Raw genomic sequence first — 7,695 nt, 5'->3', positions numbered from 1 at the left:
CTGTTGTGAGTAATCCCTGACCATTAATCGCGTACAACATTCGATCAATGAGTTCAATTAGTTACTCAAAATGATCAACGCAACCTTTACCTTTTAAGTGTTCTGGATGACGCGTAAATCTCTCCAATAAACTATCAGCCAACCACTAGAGTATATTACATAAAGTAGTTATGTTTACTCATCATTTGTCTATTGTCATGACTAGCCAGCATCCGTCCGTGCGCCGCGTTAGATGTGACACATATGTTACACTGTCTTCGTCTTGTAACAATGATTATTCGTCTTCACTTCTGTATCTCTACTCAAGAACAAACGACAAACAACAGATACTCTGGAACTCGATCTCACTCCTCGGTCTCTCTATCTTCACTACCGAAACTTGCACTGCCTCGGTATCAACGGTGTACCGAACCCCACACGTTCTATCTGCACTACCATAAGGGTCTTCTGGATTGCTACAGAATATGAACTCTTACGCGAACAAGCAAACGTGTTATGTTGAAAAAAAAAAAAAGAATTGTATATTTTCGTCTTTGGTTTAAGTTTTCAGTCATTTAACTCCTCTGGCTTCTGATTGTCACATTAATTATTATATGTATCACTGTCTTTTTTTTTTATCTATTAATTATCTCTAGCGAGACTCTCAAGGTCATAGTGGAGTGATCTTAGTGTGTCTTGGCTCTCTCTCTCTCTCTCTCTCTCTCTCTCTCTCTCTCTCTCTCTCTCTCTCTCTCTCTCTCTCTCTCTCTCTCTCTCTCTCTCTCTCTTCGTTCATTTAGAAGGTAATTTCGAGTGGAAGGTTTTGTTTGCTCTTATTCTATTTACTTATCACTGTCATTATTATGTATTATTTTATAGCTTAATAACACGTGATAATTCTAGATCTTCCTTTTTCGAGCACAGAACACCACACTTGTATACCAACAATAAAAACCAACAACAATCTTGTTTTTTATCCACCTTCCTCAATACAGAACACTAAATGATTTTTTTTTTTCTAACCATATATATGCACTGAATCTGGTACGGAAAATATACAAACCTACACTAAGATACACAAATAAACATGCATGCGATCATACGTACACAAAACACAGACAGTCCCCACCACAAAAAATATAAGAAACACCAAATTAATCAGGAAAAAAAAATAAAAAATCCTATCAGTGATGCCAGACGAACATACTAATAAATCTTTTTTTTTTTTTTTTTTGTAATTAAAATAAATGTGAATAAATATTTATGTGCCATGCAGCCGTCTGACTCTACACCTCCACTTTACTTGCTGAGGGCAAACCGCACGAGACAGGTGAGTGGCCGCCAGCCTGACCACTAATTAGAGAGGATGGAAGAGAGAGAGTGAGGGACGGATGAAGGGAAGCGGAAGGAAAGGAAGGATAAAACAAATGGTGGCTCGTGCAAATGTGAATAGAAATTATGGAACTGAGTAAAGAAGAACATTAAGGAATAACGTGAACGACGAAAGAATTAAATGACGATGGTGATGGTGATGGTGATGATAATGATAGAAGTAAAGAAGAAATTAAAAGAAAGAAGAGGCAAACAAAACAAAAAAAATGAAAATATGAAAATAAGAAGGGGAAAAGATGTGTTGTTGATGTTTTATAACAAGAATAGAGGAGGATGAGAAGGAGGAAGATAGTCATTCTACGGTCAGTAATAGGGTGTCACAGAAAGCTAGCAAGAATACAGCCATCAGAGGCAACATGAGCAGAGACGGTAGCAGCAGCAGCACTGACTGTGGGACTGTGGCGATCGTACTGAGGAACCCGGACCGAACCACCATAGCAGTGAGTTACACCCGTCCGAAACGTTTCAGAAGCACCGAGTCAACAGTATGTACCACCCGTCCCCTTTCTCTTCTGCAACCGCATCACCACCACCACCATTACCAAACCACAACCACCAGCCCCACACATCACACTGCCAACCGTTTTCCTAGCCCGTTTTCTGCATTAACCTTAAATTTACATGCACCGGTTTTGCGGTCTCTCTCTCTCTCTCTCTCTCTCTCTCTCTCTCTCTCTCTCTCTCTCTCTCTCTCTCTCTCTCTCTCTCTCTCTCTCCAGAGATGTATGGGAAGGAGAGATAGAATGAGAAGAAATAAGAGGGAGAAAGAGGAGTATGGTATAGATGAGTGACGTCACAGACTGCTACCGTTAGCTAATTAACATTTCTATTATCAATGATAACTACACACACACACACACACACACACACACACACACACACACACACACACACACACACACATTGTCGCTAAGATGATAAAATTGTAAGGGCTGGTTTGCGGGGCGGTGACCTACATCCCTGCAAATGAGTAAGTCCCGTGTGAAGAACAACTGTGTTAGAAGGGCACTCGAGTGCCAAGAGAGTTATCATCTAATCTCCCGACGTGTCCATCTCATATCAATCCATTCCAAACTGTTGTGCCACACTCTATGCCTGGCAAAGTCACTGATGCGAATGTTAGAGCCAGTACAATTCTTTATTCCTCCATGAACACTAATTACTTTCTTTGCTTACCAATATATATATATATATATATATATATATATATATATATATATATATATATATATATATATATATATATATATATATATATATATATATATATATATATATATATCGCATGAGGTTGACCACCCCATGCGATCTGGATAGTCATGTCTGGAAATTGTATTTTGGTCTACTACATGTAAGATATTTATCATAATATTTAAACATAATACTAAGATATTAGTGCAGAGTGGACCTGAATGTTGGCGTGATAGGTAAGCTGACACATTGTGGCAGGTAATTTCTCACTGCAGCCTTCACACCACACTTAAGAGTTTGCTTCATGACTAGCTTGGTCACAATGCCACGTAACCATGGCTGATATATAACCTACCACTTGTCCTTGTACAATATCAACGACACAGACCTCAGATGTATTATGAGTTGATCACACAAAGTAAGAAGGAACTTCTGAATCTCCAAGAGTTGTCTAATCTCTTTCAGCCGTTAAGAAAGCGAATAAAAGACAAATCATTATTCCACTTCGAATTTTTTGAATAGTAAATTGCTGAGCATGATCGAATGAATACCCATCTTGGCATCATTATTCGCATACATGTATGCGAATAAAAAGCTACGCAAGTAGACGAGTCGCACCTCTCCCCATATTCTGAAGGTTGAGTGCTTTTATCCCTTGGCAGCGCTGCCTTCGCACAGAGCTCCCCCATTGGAGCGGACGTATATTATAGTTCCATGGTGTGGACCAAGCCGTCTGCCTAGGCCCTAGTATACACTGTACAGTCTTCGCTATTACAGATGCATACTGAGAGGCTCCTACCAGCAGGACGAATCATTACTTTTGTGCCAACATACTTTATCATTCGATATCCCACAAAGCAGGAAGGCGTTACTTACTGTAGCACAGGTAGAGTGGATCCGATAAAAGTTTCCACGCATGATAACAACCACGTGTGGCTGCAGTGGTGCCACTAGCTGATAGACTGCGCCGTGCGGCAGCGGGGCAGTATGGGTGTTCCTCGTGTTCCTCGCTCCCATACTTTTTTTTTTTACACACATCATTTTACCTATTTATTCATTTTTTTATTTAATTACTTTTTTTTTATCTTTTATATTTAGTCTATGTAACTGTGGTAATAACAATGCTACATACGAAAACTTAACAAGTAATTGTAGTAATAGTAAATGAATCTCTCTCTCTCTCTCTCTCTCTCTCTCTCTCTCTCTCCTAGTATAGCACTGTAGGAGGGCTTACTACATAACCGTGGTAATCCTAAGCCCATGGATTACTGCTGTTATGTAGTAACAGTGACTGCCCGATCTAACTCTTACGTAGAACCGAGTGGTTTAATTATGTAATCACTGCTCCTTACCATTCATCGTGCCCTTGACCTCATTCTACAAAAAAAAAAAACTGAAAATAATAAGTACATAAACGTTGTTTTGATTTGCTTTAATGAAATTGGTTGTGACTGACTACAATTATGTATTGTCAGGCGCTCATATCTACAATATTTGATACTATTCTCAAACTTGGCTTACTAGTGTAACAATATATTCCACCAGGTAGGGAAAAATTCAAGAAAAGTCAAGTATGATACGACACATTATAATTTATGTGAGATGTTGTGGCAAATGAAAGAATATATTACACATGCAAACATAAATTGGACTCTCAAAAGAAAACAATGGCTTGGGGAGTAGACATCTTGAATCTAAGGATATATGTAAATAAGGAAACCTGCAAGAATCCATCCGGGCTAAGTACTCACGGCAGTCCCTGCATGAAACATGTGCACACCACAGGACACTGGAAAACAATGTGACCATAATAAACAAAAGCCTTGACATAACAAACCAAGGCAGATGGATGTGCTTCTAATAAGATGCAACATGGTGTAAAACAAACTGTCCAGATATCCTAATAAAGTATGCAGCCAAAAATTAAATTTAGGCAACATACTGTGATAGTTGTGATTCAGGACCAACGAGAGAACTAAAATGTGCCGGTGCAGGAATAGTTTAGAGCCCCCACCCCTGCAGCTAGTAGATAAAGGTAAAGATGAGGGACCCCCATCTCTACCATTGGGCCCCCTGAAGATCCCATGGGCCCTGGTGCAATGCACCAGCTGATCCCCACCTCTATGTGGGCCTGAGGTGATTCCATGCAAGATGCCAGAACTTGGAGGATGATGAATGGAACCACTTTTGCTAGACCTGTTTTTTTTTTTTTTTCCTTCCTGGAATACTCAGATGTTCCTAGCCTTTTCAAAGCAAAATATTTCAAGAAGGAAAGGAACTTGAGGAGGCTATCTTGGAATAAATCAGTGTGTTTTAAGACGGATGAACAAACCTTCAGGAAAAGCAGTTTAATTATCTTAGGATCAAGGGAACTATTAATAGAAATAAATGAGAAATATGAAAAGACCAATATACAGTAAGGGAGATTGTTGAGGCAATCAGAATTTAGGATAGGACTGAAATTAAACATGGTTACGCTGAAGAACAAGGTGGAGGTAAAGAACAGAACATTCTGCTCCTAAAGGTTATATTCACATGAGAAAAAAAAAATAAGATTCTCAAAACTAGTTCCAAAAATGATGAAAATTTAAAGGATTACCTGAGGAGGTTCCTGACAGAACACATAAGGATAAGAAAGAAAGCCCATACAGACCTTGCAAAACACAGATTAAAAAAATAAATACCAGGAGCAGAGTTGACCGAGAGAAGGCAATCTTTGGAGGGAAACTAGTACATAACAGTGGAGTTCCCAAGAGAGAGTACTAATCCATCTCAAATGGCTGTACAGAAATACTGATATGTACTGTAAATAGTATCAGTAAGAAAAAGCAATTAAGTTTAGTAATATAAAAGAAAAATCACATATTGCAAAGACAATAGAAAGCAATCTAAGAGTCAATGTTTTTATCAGTTATCTTAACACTCATATAGCACATAAAAAAGAGGCAGGGAAACAATAATTAGTGGAGGCACCACTGTCTTGGCTTATAAATTATTAATTTCTCAAAAACTGGAAACTGAAGACTGGAAGAGCACTGAAATGGTGGCCAATACTGTACACTCTAAGCATATAATAGCAGTGTAAAGCATGCAATATCAGAAATCTGTGGTATCACTAGTGACCAAATATTGCTGCCTGGTAACTTCACAAAGATAAAGCTGGGTAGAGCACACTGTAACTGGAGGTGCCAATAGTGTGTATTCCAAAATCTGTGATGCCTGTCAAGATGCATTTCTTTTACCAACATGTGGACCAATTTATTCTGGCTATGACCTGTTCTTGTCAAGGAATGAATTTGAAATTGACAGCTGTACAGACAAGTGATTACACAGTACTAGTCTTCAACTTAGGAAATTATCTCCCAGTTGCTCATAAAGACAATATGTTCAATTACTTCAGAAATGACAATGACTATAAAACAATTCTTCAGTAAGACAAATTAGAAAGATAGCTTCCACAGCAAGATCATTCAATATACAAAATATCTTTATGAGTAAATACAGTAAAACCATCTTACTTTTTTTTTTAATATTATGTCCATATAGTGAGATGAAGAAACCACAGTAGATAATCAACCTCCTGAGTTAGACTGAAGACTAGGAAAGGACCTGAATCAGGAAACTATAGAAAAAAAACAAACGAACAAACAAAGATACCAGCTTTATTATCAAAGGAGAATCATCTGTACAATAGTAACAGAGGTAAAATACAAGTCTGGCCAGGTGACACTAGAATCCAAGACCAATTCATAAGCAAGACAACCAATTAAGAAGGAAGTACCTAACTCAAAACACCTGACAAAACACTTACTACAAACAACCTGGAAAATAGTGGGATTAAATTATGCATTCTGAAAGTTTTCAATCAAGAAATTGACAAGCCAGACATCAGTGACCATTATGTAGGTGTGGGAAAGGTGAATGCAATCAGTAATAGAAATAGAAAAAATGAAACTGCCATGGAGACATCACACATCTCTCTCACTCTTGTTCCTGACAAAACTGTCACCTAACTGTCCCTCTGCCCTCACATGTGCTCTTACATCCCTATAAAAGACTTCATTCCTTCTAGCAACAGCTCTTACACAATAAATCTTAAGAACATCTCAAAGGGCTTCCCTATTCAGCATATAGTGTGCTTTCTCTAGGTCCACAAAGTCCACAAACAACTTTTTATCCTTTCTGAAGTGAAGCACTACCTTATCATCATTTTAATTCTGAATATTTTATCCACACAGCCTTCATTATTCATGGAAGTCTCCTTGTTAATTAATCATAAATTTACCTTAAGTTACTTTGTAAGTTAGATTAGAATATATTCAGGGTTATATAGACAAGATTACATTATTCCTGGGCATCTTCAAGTCTGGTCAGTGATAAGAAACATTTAAACTCATGAGATTAGGATTAATTAAAGAACCCATATTTCCTTAAAAACACTTCGATATTTTCCAAATAATACAATAATATAAGGCTTGCTGAGAACCATCATTGTAATATTTATGTAAAGCCTAACAATATTCTTGCCCTGTATTAGCCATATGAAACTGTATAGACTGAAAAAAAAAAAAAAAAAAAAGAAACATGCACAGAGCCCCTAAAAACAGGCTGGACAAGGTAGTATAGGTTACACACTAATCTGACTTTCGGTTGTCTAAAAATTATCAAGGTTCATCTCTCTTGTCTCTGGTACAGCACTTTGCAGACCATGGTGTATCCATGTCTGTGGTTGTTCCTCCTAATATGCATTACTCTGCATTTTCTTTTGTTGAATTTCATCTGCTATTTTTTTCTAATTCCATTCTAATTCTATTTCCATGGTCAGACTAGAATTTCTTTGTTACAAGAAATATTATCTTCCTGCATATTTTTACATCTATGACAAATAATTTGCCAGAGTACCACATCCTTTCTAATAGAACAGGTTCCAGAACACTCCCCAAGCAGCAACCTACTGTACTGGGAAGATACACTGCTGCTACCACATGTACCATCCTGCCAATGACACCACATGAACTAGGAATAGTACTTTCTCCTCTCATCCTGCCTCCTACAGGATGGGGATGTGGGGTAAAGGAGTTACATCTTGCAGTGTTGTTGTTTACTTAATGTATGGATGAGATGATACAATGT

The 7,695-nt window shown here is 37.9% G+C and overlaps 2 protein-coding genes across 6 annotated transcripts in view; one reads left to right on the top strand and one right to left on the bottom strand.

Moving 5' to 3' along the window:
* The window catches only part of LOC135106080 (basic salivary proline-rich protein 1-like), a 13,326-nt gene extending 12,383 nt beyond the window's left edge, over nt 1–943 (top strand). Inside the window, exon 4 of the mRNA XM_064014920.1 lies at nt 1–943. This exon is cut by the window's left edge and continues 628 nt beyond it. The gene's annotated coding sequence lies outside the window, so the exon portion shown is untranslated.
* LOC135105535 (uncharacterized) overlaps nt 1–7,695 on the bottom strand; it is a 120,588-nt gene that overhangs the window by 99,072 nt on the left and 13,821 nt on the right. The window lies entirely within an intron of this gene.

The sequence above is a fragment of the Scylla paramamosain genome, chromosome 12 (assembly GCF_035594125.1).
Source record: "Scylla paramamosain isolate STU-SP2022 chromosome 12, ASM3559412v1, whole genome shotgun sequence".
In the NCBI taxonomy this organism is placed as follows: Eukaryota; Metazoa; Arthropoda; class Malacostraca; order Decapoda; family Portunidae; genus Scylla; species Scylla paramamosain.
The sequence above is the reverse complement of the archived record's forward strand: the minus strand, read 5'-3'. Positions and strand labels throughout refer to the sequence as shown.